The 14,414-nt window shown below is 39.1% G+C and overlaps 1 pseudogene; it reads left to right on the forward strand.

Moving 5' to 3' along the window:
- Positions 1–770: 770 nt before the first annotated feature.
- Positions 771–6,512, forward strand: LOC126962195 (MICOS complex subunit MIC19-like; annotated as a pseudogene).
- Positions 6,513–14,414: the final 7,902 nt, after the last annotated feature.

The raw sequence follows: 14,414 nt of genomic DNA on the forward strand, positions 1-14,414 counted from the left end.
ATTCCTAAGTTATAAAATCTGGTAAAAATACCTATCCCCCATAGATGTCATGGCGTGAAAATGATATAAAATGTCAAATAAATGTGTGAAATCAAGATTTCAAATTCACAACAGCAAAAACAAAATTAGATATAAGAGATGAAGACAGACAAACGAGAATGTCATACAGGACTAAGTCATTGCTGTGGTTAGCTGGCATTCTTCAGAGGGGAAATATTCTGAGCAACTGCCTTATAACCAAATCCCTTTCTGTTATCTTTAAAGGCTCAGAAAACATCCACGGAGTACTTTGTACTTACCTTTTGGCAGCTTTTGTGACTTGATATGTATATTTTCATCTGAACTCTTCCCCTGTAATTTTCACAAAGGCAGAGATAAGTGTCTGGCATTTAGTCAAGAACAAAATGTTTGTTGAATTTGGTTAACTCTACTTGAATCTTTCTATCTACAATCTGAACCGCATCTTGACATGGAATGATCTGTATACACCCTCCCTATCTGCTACCTAAAGTACGTACTTTTATTTGTCCCATAACTATATTGTGCATGAGGCTATATTGTGCATTGTTCTCAAGCATGAGGCAACCTATGATATATCTAATGAATTATTTATATATAGTATTTGTTTTTTTTTAATAAAGAGATGTTAACTTATTATGGACTTTATAGCCTAAGTCTCTACAAACTAATAAAAAAAATCGTGTCAGTTTTCAATTCTATTTGCCCAGATTTATGTGCATTGAGAACCTCCTAGCCATGACTTAGGGGGTATGCTGGATATTGCCAGTCATTCCACGGGAGTCACAGCTGTGGGTCCACATGGCAAACAGTTCCACGATCTTGTCCTCGGTAGCTCCATGCCAGCCCGACCAATTGGTTTTGCCATAGACGTAGAAAAGCAGGGGAGGGAGCCACACCGATACCCTATTTGTCACAATAAACATATCCTTTCTAGCAAGCATGGCAATTGCATAACTAGATGTCACAAAATAAAAATGTTTAGCTTTTATATTCCTCCAAAACTTCTATTTCAAAGTTCCCGGTGCAAATAACCTACACCTATTCAACACCGATTCATTGGTCATGGAGATGGCCTAAGTTCCTTTCCTCCTTGCTGCAACCGCGTGGAAGAACTGTAACAGTATTGTAGCTCAGTATCTCTGCAGGACATATAACAGCAGGGATTGAATTAGCTCAGAAGCTATGGGCTGCGGTCTGGTGAACCATTCAGAGAAATCGAGGAATCAACAGGATATTCCAAGTGGCCCATTCTTCTGAGAAATTCGCAGTTGTCTCCCTGGAGCTCTTCCCAGAGAGCCTTCAATATAGCTATTTATTATCTGAAGTTAAATCAGATGTCTACTTAATGCTTGGATCCTGACTTTGAGTACTAAATTAATCAAAAACAACAAAGAGATGTTACATTATATGTATCTCTTACATTGACAAAGATATATATATATATATGGAGTCTTGCTCTGTTGCCCAGGTTGGAGAGCAGTGGCACGATCTCGCTGCAACCTCTGTCTCCTGGGTTCAAGCAATTTCCTGTCTCAGCCTCCTGAGTAGCTGGGATTACAGGCAGGTGTCACCACACCTGGCTAATTTTCGTATTTTTAGTAGAGACAGGGTTTCACCATGTTGGTCAGGCTGGTCTCAAACTTCTGACTTCGTGATCCGCCTGCCTCAGGCTCCCAAAGTGTTGGGATTACAGGCGCGGGCCACTGCGTCTGGTCTATTTTTGTCTTTTCTAGTTTTGGACAAGACAGTGTTTCGTTATATTGCCCAGACTGGTCTCAAACTCCTGGGCTCAAGTGATCCTCCATCTTGGCCTCCCAAAGTGCTGGGATTACAGGGGTGAGCCACTGTAGTGGCATATGTATACCTTTCCTATCATACAAATCTATTTATTACTCTGTCCCCAGTGGATGGCTTACCTTTTAGGTAAGGAATGAGAAGGGAAGAGAGAAGGGTGAAAGACAACTGCTTCTTGGGGGTTATAGTTTTTGAACGTTTCCTGGAGATTTTTATTCTTAGTTTTTGTCCACACTAATGAAATAACCTGGTTGTGTTTCTATTGTTTTGGTCCACAGGGTCAGGGGATCTTGTAGATAGAAGGATGGCTGGTTTCATGGTGACCCAAAATTAGCCCGGACTTCAAAGAACTTCCTCTTTTCTCTGCATGAAGAACTCTTTAAATAAGTCCTTTTTCCTTTTACAAGGTGAATGCTTCAAAGCACGTGGGAGGAGTATTTCCTTCTCAGTGTTTACCTTTCAAAGGTGAGGAGTTCACAGACGTTTCTCTGTTTGTACAGTAGAATCCAATCGTTGGTTTGGAGGCGAGGGCTCTCTGCAGTCCTCTCCTACTGTCAGGAGCTTCCCGTGCTCATTTTTCATTTACTGATACACTAAAGGAGCTGTGCCCGGAACCAAAAAAAAACTGCATTAAATTCCTCTGGAGTATATTTCTGTCAACATTGTATATCCCTAAAAAAAGAACTTGGTCCTGTTTTTCAAAGCTTTTTTACTCTCACAGGTTACAAAATGTTCACGGAGTGGCCAGAAATGACAGGCAAAGTGGATGAGTGGGAAAGTGCGTATATTTTCTCATTCGAGAAGGAGGGAGAATGACTATAAAAAAAAGTAACAGGTTTCTAGCATATCCGCTTGGATTTATACACTCAATTGAGTATGATCCCCTCAGTTAAGGTAACTTTGGGATGCTCTACAAGATATTCAATAATGTGCAAAATGGTGCAATAACAGCTTTGGAAATATCTTGAAATTGTGTTCAGGTCCCCTAGGACATCATTTTATACTATTTTTAACCTTATTTGTAACTTTGTTTTGTCTTCTGTGGGAAGCTCTGTGAGAGTGAAGGCAGGAACTGTACCTTTTTAGTCTAGAAACTCCCTTTGAGGAATAGAACAGTGACTTGTGCTTTATAGGATTTTTTAAAAATGTGTGGGTTATTTTGCATTCATATGAAAAATCTCTGAGTTAAATTTGATATTTTGTAACAACTAAAACTCATTTGGAATTGAATCTGGTAAAATACATTATCAATCCTTGTAATATTATTTAACAAAACCAATAGATCAATAAAAGTTAATGACAAGAAATAGGTATTGATTTGTACGTATGATACATATGAAATACGTATTGATGAGTATTCATGATTGAAATACTATGATCATGGGTAATAGAACAATGTGTAATACCCACTGAAAAGCAAATGAAAGAAAACATACCAAATGCTAATGTGAGGGTACTTGGATTATGAATGATTTTTTGGTACATTTATAGTAGGAAAAAGTAAATTCACATTTAAAAAAAAAATAACAAATCAGATTTTCTTTTGCAATGAATACATAGTCTCTGCCTGAGGGAAATAATCAATGAGAAGATCAAAAGTGTTTTAAACAATGGAATCAATGTGACAAATGTGTTAATAAAATGAGTGAGAAAGCTGCTGTTTACTGACAAGTTCCTATGTGCCAAGCATAGCGTTATATACTGCCTGCAAATGATCTCTAATCCACAAAATACCCTGCAAGATAAATATTTTGATTTTGATTTCTATTGTATAGAAACTGAAGTGTTGAGACAGTAAGTCATTTGCCTGAGGTCACACCTAGAGTATGGGATTGGGTCTATGCCTTTTTCGCTCTGAAACCCTTGCCCATTCAATGACATCAGAAAGCCTCTTTCTGTATCCATTTGGCTTTCCCATTGGCTGAAGGCAAATGCCCTGACATGAGAGACCTTCTGCAAACTGACCTGTGTCTATCAATCCTTGCCCTTGTTCCCCAGCCAAACTGGCTGACTCACTCTCTTAATGCTCTTCACAGGCATTCTCACGCCATGCCCTCTTCCTCCCAGGACCTGCAGGATTCTCCATCCTTTTATACCCATGTATAACCAATTCAAAATCTCCAAAGCCGTCAAGATTTTTGGGCTTCTCCAGCTTGTGGAATCGTGCCCACCTTTGAATTTTTATTGACTCTGCTCTATTCACCCGGCAGTGGCTTAGTGGCAGCTCTTATAGTTTCTCATATCACGTATCAGTATTTTATGCATGTATAGTTTTCTCTCTACAATTGGAATTTTCTTTTCTTGAGGTCAGCATATGTATTTCATTTATTTTCGTATTCACTGTGGCAGCACAAAAGGGGTAAGTGAACAGAACACGGAGTCCGTGAATCAGAGGCTCTCCCACGTCTGAGTTTTGTGGCCATGAACAACTCATATTGTTTCTTTACATTGTAGTTTCCTTATCTGTAAACTCTGGCTAATAATACTCAGTACTTCACAGATTTGTTAGGAATATTAACATAATAGATGTAAGGCATTTGTACATTTATAGGACACTGGAAGCACTCAATAAATATTCTCATTAGTAGTAGTACTCATTACTATATTATAATAATAATAATAATAGAGTGAGCCAAACAAAAGCACATACAGATCTTTTCACATCTCTTTTGGATCTTTTCAACATGCATAGGTATCTTTTTTCATTAAAAATTTTGCATTTATTTGCTGCATTTATAATACTTATCACAGTGCTAAAATATTTTTAAAAACACTTGATACACATTTGCAGAATGCCTCTGAATAAATGTGGTCACTTTTAAATGATAATCAAAGTAAGAAAAAAAAAAGAGAAAAAAGAAACAAAGACCAGAAAATGAGAACTTTCAAAATAATGTCATGATTGGTATTAAGGCATGGGTACATTATAAAAATTAAGCAGACTTGCACAAATAAATCTTATGTCATGGGTGGAAGGATCTCGAGTGTGTTGTGGTTTTTTCACACTAGCAGTTACTTGATTGTGGAGTGATTCACAAGGAAACAGGTAGCATTCATGTTTGACTTTCTTGTTTGTGTATCAGAGATGGCCAGTGACTCATCTATGGATCAGAGTACATGTTGGAGAGATTATTGGTAAAATATGATGAATGTTTTCAAGCTAATTGGTGATCAAGATGCTCAGCGCTGTAAACTCATGTCTCATGAACATTAGGAAAAACAAATGACCTTACCACACTTGCCTCTCCTGTACTATAAGCAAAGGTCTGGCAGATGGAATTCAATTTTAATCTTAAAATTTCAAAAAGTGGCAACCAAAAGCAATTCTCTTTTATTAATAGCAAAGCAAAGCTGTGTAGCGTCACCAGGAGACAAAAAAATAACTGTGGCATTTCTAGGCCGTCGGCTTCCACCTGGAGTTGGGTCTGTGTGGGTTTGTTCTGCTTCAGGCCTGTGCCTCAGGTGTTACTCTTGTGACTGGCAGGAGGAAGGTGACAAGTTTAGGTTACCATCATGTGTAATGACGGTGATTAGTCAACTGTCCTCCCTCTTCCTAAAAACAGTCGAATACTTAAAATGCCAATCTGAATTGCAGACAGTCTTCACCACCATAGACTTAGCAAGGAACCAGACTCACAATGCCTTAACCCCAGGTGTGTTTATAGCAACATCAATGGTCATGGGCTGTTTCTCAGATGTTAAATTTTGACATTATTCAGAATTGGATGAGTAGAATGCCAATAACATAATTTACAATGCATTACACAACGTGCACACTGCCTCAGGAAGACAAAGCTCACTTGAAAAGTATCTCCTAGGTCGTGGCCTTGCTCCTGCTCTGTGGGAAAATAATCCAGGCCCCTTCATGTGAGTGTGGGCACAGGGGAACTGAAGTGCTCATGGTTCTGCTCTAGGTCTCCGCAGGGGCAGGAACAGGAGCCACGGGTGGGACCTTGAGCACCCATTGGGTCACCTTCGAGGTGGACAAGAATGAGAACATCACCCATCACCGTGGTGAAGGGCATTGGGCTTTCAGAACATGTGATCGATTTCATGAAGGAATCCTCTCCATCTGGTTCAAAGTCTCAGTGGTGTTCTGGTGCTTATAATGCCTTGGTTTCTGATGAAGAATTGAAAAGAAGAGTAGCTGATCAGCTGACATTGGAGCAAGTCAAGGAACAAACTGAAGATCAGAAATGACTAAAGCAAACCACAGAACTGGAGAAAGAGAGGGCTGCTGCCAATGGGCAATTAACCAGACCCATCCTTCGAGAGAGGATATCAAGCCAGGAGGAAGGTGCTAAGGCAATGCACCTGGCTAGGCAGCTGGAAGAGAAAGACCTAGTGCTAATGAAGCGGGTTGCATTCTGCAAAGTGGAGCTGGCTAGACTGGAGGAGAGGAACTCATAGTTCTGCAAATTTACCACTGAACAATATCAGAAAATTGCTGAAGAGGTGGAAGCACAATTCAAGTGTATGAGTCTCATCCAGTCTGTGTTGACTTGCAGGCCAAAATTCTTCAGCGTTACTACAAGAACACCCACCAGACCTTCAAATGCTCCACTCTGGTCAACCAGTATATACACTATGTCAATCATGCCAAACAGAGCATGCTTGAGGAAAAAGTATTAAAAACTTTTAGAACAAGCAAAACACCTTCAACCTTAATTTCAGAGAGGGAATATGTTTTTTCCTAGTAAGAAAATAACCCATTTAAAGAGACGAGCACTAATGAGAAGACCACGCAGGAGAGCCAGCGAAGAATGGATTCAACAGAATCATATCACATTTTGATTGGCAGCAATTTGAAGGGTGGCCAAAACCTAGATCAGGATCAGTCATCAACGGATGCAGATGCTCTTCAGTGTTAGTAAACCCTTCTTATGATGATTAAAAGAGAAGGACAGCCCTCTCCACCTTTTGGTACTTTCTATTCAACTTCTACCTACCATAAAATGTTTCTCTTCTAAGCAAGCCCCATCATTTGGTGAACCACCACCCTAACGAAGTGGGATGGGGTGGGTTGGGGGTGTGGGGCTAAAGTAATTGGAGTGTGGAGAGGAGAGAGCCAGAAAACATAGCTCTCGGGCAGCAGTGCTGGGTGGAATAGTCTAGGCTGTGGCATGTTGGTTTTCTTGCTTTTTCTTTTTTCCTTTGATTACATAAAAGTGATTTCATTATAACTTTTGGTGCTCATGCAAGCAAGGAAACAAAAAGGAGAGACGATGTACCTCCTTTACAGAACTAATGTGTATGATCAGAAGTGAAATAAGGTATTTTTGTCAATATAAAGGCAACCTTGGCTTATATAACCTCTATCGTGAATATTGACATCTTTACTTCACTCACTACCAATAAAAAATATATTTTCTGATAAAGAACATTTAAAAAGTACCCCCTAAAGAGAACAAATGTGTTATCCCAATCAACAAGAGGCAACTGATTTAATAAACAGCGCCAACTGTCCACCATTGGAACCCACTAAGTGCCAGACGCCGCCTCTGACAGCTCATCTTCACTTTTGTTAGAGTGATCTTCCTAAGCAGAGAATCTGAGGGTGCCATTTTCCTGCTTGATGCCATGCAATGGCTGCCCATGTCTTTGGGACATGAGTCTAGCCCATTCTGGCACAGGAAATGCTCTTCTGGATCTGATGGCTTCCTACCTCTCCACTGTCTGGAGTTGAACTCTTCCTCCCTGCTCCTCACACTCTCACTGCACCTCTCTTCCCTGGTCAGACTGCCTGCTTGCAAATCTTTGGTGGATGGTGTCTGGCTTGCCTCTCAGACTTGCTCTTGATGTCCTCTCTGTGTTGACAAACCACCCTCCCACCCCACCCCCAGTCCCATCCCTCTTTCCAAATACCAGCTTCTTCTTTAGATATCATCACCTTCACAACACCTGCCCCGAACATTTCTTCTCCCCAAGAACAATTCAGGTTTTGTTCTAAGATGTTTCTGTTCTTTAATCACCACCACCTCCACCATCTCCAGGGCACTTACTGCAGGGTAATTGAATTGCTTGCTTTCCTGTGAGTCTTCCCAGACAGACTTCATGTTGCTTAAGGGCATGGTCTATGTGTCACTAGTGCTTGACATATAGAAAAATTCAATTAATATTTGTCAGTTAAATCTTCACAAGAACCCGTTCAAGGTATATATTATCATCCTCGCTTTATGGATGTAGAAACATGAACATAGTAAAGGCTGAAAAACATCTTCCAAGTTATGCAGTGAGTGGGTGGCAGAGATTAAATTAAACTAAGATTTATTTGAATGCAAAGCCCATTGGTTTTCAAGAAGCCACTATTGGCCTCTATGTTGGAGGCAACTGAACACATACAAATTGGTTATGATAAAACAGTGTGATTATTCAGAGAACTGGTCTTAATTTTGTAAAAAAAAATCTAATCGATTAAATGAATAAACAATGGTTATGTTTCAAGTTGGCTAACACAAGATTGTTAAGCTTAGATTGAATGTGACTGTGACATGCTACAAATGAAATTCTAGAATGTCAGTGAAGAGTCTCTAGGAAAAGGTTTAACATTCATCTTGTGACAATAGAGCATTTCTACTTGAAAGAAGGCTTATTCCTTCCTCTAACTTGCTATTCTCTATTGAGCAATGAGTTGGATGGCTCCAAATTCTTCCAAGTCAACTTGCAAACTGAAGCTTGGAGTTGGGTGATGCTGTGATGGGATGAGCAGGAATCAAGGGCTGGGGCTCTGAAGCCAGAAATTGAGGGACGGATGTGGAGGTGAGGGAACTCTTACCAAGAGAAGTCCTGAATGGCTGTTCTTGATCCAGCAAGACTTTTATTCTGAGTGATACAAGAATTTGACCTCTTGTTTTCCCTTGACTTTGTTATGTCCTTTGCTTTCAATCTCTTTCTCACCCTTGGGAATTTGACCATAGTCTTAATAATAAACTAAACAGATTTTTTTTTTTTTTAAAAGGATTCATTTCTACAACCCTGCCCTTTCCCTTCTTATTTTTCCACTTAGATTTAGAAGGTAAAAGATATATGGGGGAAAGATGGGTGGGTCTTTGGAAATAAAAAAGATGAAAATAAAATTCCTTTTACTTCAATGTCATCAGGCCAGCTGTTTTAACAGTGGGGATGAGAGAGAGCTCTGCCATAGGAACCTGGGAGCTGGGATGGAGTGAACCAGAGAGAAATATCTCACCAATTAGAAGCAGGAGTGAACCAGAGAGAAATATCTCACCAATTAGAAGCAGTAAAGAAAAGATAAGAGTGTAGAGGGGATGAAGAGTCCTCCAGAAACCATTCTGGGCTGTCACTAGGGTGAAGAATAAGATAAGGGTGAGACCTACCAAATAATAAAGGAGCTTTTAGTGGTGGGAAGGAAGGAGAATGAACAAGTGAGACGAATCCCATTCTATAGCAATGGGGGAAAAGAGGGTGTTCCTGTTTGGAACTACTTACTTTTTTTTTTCTTGACATGAAGTCTTGCTCTGTCGCCCAGACTAGAGTGCAGTGATGTGATCTCAGCTCACTGCAACCTCTGCCTCCCAGGTTCAAGCAATTCTCCTGCCTCAGTCTCCTGAGTAGCTGGGATTACAGGTGCTCACTACCAGGCTTGGCTAATTTTTGTATTTTTAATACAGACAGAGTTTTACTGTGTTGGCCAGGCTGGTCTTGAACTCCTGAGCTCAGGTGATCTGCCCGCCTCAGCCTCCCAAAGTGCTAGAATTCCAGGTGTGAGCCACCACATCCAGCCTGGAGAGCTACTTTCTTATGATGGTGTTTCCTGGAGCCTTCCAAATGAGGGTACAAATTAATGGTTCTCATATTTTAGCACATTTCTTACCTGGGAGGTTGTTAAAATGAAGATTCCCAAACTTTACCCATAAAGTTTTTAATTCAGTTTTGGATAGGTCAATGGGGCCCAGGAATCTGAATTTCAAAAAAAATACTGCTGATAATTTGAGTATAGGTGGTTCATGTTCCATAATTTGAAGCACATTGACTGTTTCTGTTTTTGAGATTCAGAGTAAGTAACTTTGTGACCTAAAAGAGTCATATGACCTTATGCTTTTCTTTAATACATAAAGTTACAGTCTATTAATTAAACAATAGCATTTAATTTAAAATATATACTGTGAACAAAAGACCTATTTTTGTACATCTTAAGCAGATATCATTTATCTTATTGTTGAAAGTTCTATGGCAATGTTGTGCTTTTTCTCCAAATAATTGGCATTGTGACATTCTTCTATCTTCATTTCTTAATGGTTTAATATGATTTTTTTTCTCCCTGTTTCTGCTTTCTATTTAATCTGCTACTGTCTGTTAAATCAGCTTCCCTTCACGGCAAAAACTGAGGCTGCTTTTGTTAGATTAAACATTCTTTTTTTATCTGACCCAGCTTTCAGCTTCATCTACTTAGTTATATCATTGGTTGGGTAACAGCAATTGCCAGGATGTCACCCAGTGGGAAAATCAATTCATGAAAGAAGGCCTGGTGCTGTGTGTTTGACTATAGAGCATCTCTTTTCTTTCTCCAAGCATATCTGTCTCGGCACACCTGGGTATTCCTCCCGAGGGCTAAGAAGAAGTTTGAATTGCCCTGCTGTTAATTAACAACATCCCTTTCCCCTTATATTACAGGTGAACTTGATTCATTCTCTTGTATATATTCCTAAGAGAGAGACTCACTGCAAAAGGACACATCACTATAAAATAAAGAGAAGGCCAATGGTGAAGTGCTTGAAAGATAATTCTCTTCTATTGTTTTAGGTGGTTTTTAAAATAAATGTGTCTGATGATAGAATCCAGCATCCAAGTAGGAGCTGAGGACGTTCTCATTCCATGAATTTAGATGTTTCAAAGATACAAGCCCCCACCCCACTCCTGACATTTAATATCTCTTAGCCTTTGGATTGAACTCGATTGTTCTTAATCTGGGCCTATGGCCTTTTACAGAGGGCACAGCAGATAGAAGCTTCATTGGGTCTATGGAATTTGTGTATGTGTCTACGTGCTTTTTTGAAGGAGATCTTTCTAAGCTTGCGTGAATTTCTCCATGGAGTGTATGATACCAAAAAGATTAAGAACCATTGAAGTAATGCTCCCATATGTTGGAATATAAAAAATTAATCCTGCATTGCAACAGTAGTATTTTTCCAGGGGACTCAGAGTTAATTTACATAGGAAGTTAAACTTAAAAGGGGAGGTTGTTTCTTTTCAGGCGAACTTATTTTAGAAGGAAATACAAGATGACCTCTGTCCTTCGAGCCTAAGGGGCCGTCTATCTGTGAGCTGCGTTCTGTGATCATCTACATAAACCAGTTGTGGGGTGTTTAGTTAGAGTTAATTCTCACACTCAATATTAAAGTACAAACTTTTAAATGCGTTGTGACTATTGATCAACATTTAAGGATAGGGAGAGAGAAGGTGGATACTGAAAATATATAACACATGCAAATTTCCTCTATCCCTCTCTACATTATAAAACTTTCCAATAAAAAGATTATTTATTTTAAAAGTAATGCTATAGTTACAAGTGCAGGCTAGTGACTTGTTTATAAAGAGACCAAATATTAGAAAGATATTGAAGAGAAATGGGGAATCTTAATGATCCCTTAAAATGTTTTCCTATTATTTACTGAGTCTACTGTTTCACTTTAAGTCATCTTGCATGCCACACAGAATTTTGATTATGATAAAAATCAATATATATCATACTATCATATAATATTATAATTCAAGCCAGACATGGTGGCTCACATCTGTAATCCCAGCACTTTGGAAGTCTGAGGCAGGTGGATCACCTCAGGTCAGCAGTTCAAGACCAGCCTGGCCAACATGGTGAAACCCCCTCTCTACTAAAAATACAAAAATTAGCTGGGTATGGTGGTGGCTCAGGAGACTGAGGTATGAGAATCACTTGAACCCAAGAGGCAGAGATCGCAGTGAGCTGAGATCATGCCACTGCACTCCAGCCTGGGCAACAGAGCAGGACTCTGTCTCAAAATAAATAAATAAATATTCAATATTCTTATCTTTAAAATGATGACACTAATACTAACTTTTGTACAGTGTGGGTTATATGAGCATTTAATACAGTAATCCTAACAAGATGTTTAGAATACAGCCTGGTCCATATGTTTGAAATATATTTGCTATTATTATTATTATTATTATATCTGCAGAGTAATCAATTGAGAAATGTAAAAATGGGATGCTTATATTAACAGCTAGCTTTCAATTTTTGTTTAATCTTCATTGGGTCAGAGTTTTTAATACCTCATTGGGCTTTGGACAGGGTTCACTTTTGGCTGAATATAAATACACCAGGGTCATGTATTATTTTTTGCTTTCTTGCTTTGTTTCTTACATATTCTTTTCTTTCCTGATATTCCCAGGTTGATTCCATATTTTTCTCCATCCCCTTCTTTTGATCCAATAAACTTCTCTCTCCTGTATTGAACTTCCTCAGGATTTTATGCCATAGAGTTAAGAAATATTTAAAAATTGTCATCAAACGACTAAATATTTTGGGCTACCATGTAAGCTATAGAAACATTAATGTCTGTCTGACACCATTTGCACTTAATTAGGAAATCCTTGGTAGTTGTTTATTGGAAGGACGGACTCTACTAATACAAATTTGGGGCAAACAGAAGACGGTATTCTAAAGAGCAATATAACTTTCAACCCAAGGACTTTGTAGAAATACCATTCTATCCACTCATGGACATAATGACCACGCATCACAGAGGCAGTTGAGGGTCAGCCTCTGGTTCCAGCCTGGATTTTGAATCTCAGCTCCAAGTTAAAAACCGAGTAACCTTGAAAAAGTTACTTAACCTCTCTGTTCCTACATTTTCTCATCTGTAAAGGAAGAAGGAAAAAGAGAGAGTACCTACATCGGAGGGCTATTGTAAGAATTAAAGCTAATGTAATGCAAAGCACCTAGCATAATAGTAAATGCCAAATGCATGTGCTTACATAACTGTTTGCTATTATCATTTCTAGGCAATCCCAATTTCATCTCTGTTTTCACTAATCAGAAACTAATCCTTTGTCGAACCAAGTGTCTTGATTCTGAGTTCAGACTCATTAAGACATCTTTCTATAAAAAAATTGGTTTTTGTTTTCAACTCTTGTATTAAGATGAAAAGGACCAAGGTCAGACATAATTAAAACCACCTAAAATTTCATTTCATTTCATTATTTTATTTTATTTATTTTATTTTTTTTTTATTTTATTTTTGAGACAGGGTCTCTCTCTATCCCCCAGGCAGGAGTACAGTGGTGTGATCTCAGTTCACTGCAACCTCTGCCTCCCGGGCTCAAGTGATTCTTTCGCCTCAGCCTCCCAAGTAGCTGGGATTATAGGCGTGTGCCACCACGCCCAGCTAATTTTCATATTTTTAGTCGAGAGTGGGTTTACCATGTTGCCCAGGCTGGTCTCAAACTCCTGAACTCAAGTGATCCGCCCACCTCCGCCTCCCAAAGTGCTGGGATTACAGGTGTGAGCCACTGCACCTGGCCCTAAAATTTCATTGAAGCATGATGTATCGCACTTATTGTTCAAGAAGGCATGGGTGCATTCTGATCACTTTTATACTACTAAAAAAAAATTTGAGACCATACTTCCCCATCTCATCAGAATAGACAACAGACAAATGTATTACCACTCCAGGAAACTGACATGAGCAGAGTAACTCATAGGCTATATTTCTAAAGCAATAGAAGTACGAACTGCAAACAGAGCAAACCAAATGCCACTGCACCATTCTATTAGATTTCAATGCACTACAGCCCATTTCTTTAACTCACAAGTTTCTTTTACAATTTATTTCTCCTATGCCTCTTTCCTTTGTCTTTCTTATATGTTTGGAATGATCAGTGAAGATAAATGACTTGCCTAACACTAACTCAAATCAGATACAACAACCCACTTATATGAAAATTGCACCACATCCCAAATTTATGTCTGATCACAACCACCCAAACACTTTTAAGTGTTCTATTATCTCCTTACTTAGGAATAGGAATACGGAATTTTTTTTTTTTTCTTGGAAGTGTCTTATACTCATGACTTAACAAATTAGGCTTTTTTTTTTTCTTTCTTTCTTTTTTCAGCAGTGTTTAATTAACCTGTGGAGCCCATGATGATGAGATATCACTCTGGCTTGCAGCATAGATGTTTCTAGCAGGGATTAAATATTTATATATGAAAAAAAAAAAGAGCATTTGTGGTTGCTCCACTTTGGGTAAAATTACAGGCCTATCAATCTGAATGCGGTAGAGCATGAAATCAGGAAGTATTTTTCCCTCCACAGAATATTGGATTGCACAGTTAGGTGTATCTGGGGAGTAACGTTTCTGAATGGGACGAAGGATGGAACGTGGAACATACTTAAGGAATCAACCTTCCAATGCGGTTTCTGTGCTAGCTCCTATCATGGGTTTTCAATCTCTGGCCCTGGGTGCTGAGCTTGGTGAATCACACTCCACTCTTCCCCACTTCTACGTGGCTGTCATTCAAGTTGTTGACATGCATCTCTATGACAAAAGGGAGATACCCAGGTGGTGGTTGCAAGACAACAGAGAGCGGTTTCTGC

Source organism: Macaca thibetana, chromosome 9 (genome assembly GCF_024542745.1).
Source record: "Macaca thibetana thibetana isolate TM-01 chromosome 9, ASM2454274v1, whole genome shotgun sequence".
NCBI lineage: Eukaryota > Metazoa > Chordata > Mammalia > Primates > Cercopithecidae > Macaca > Macaca thibetana.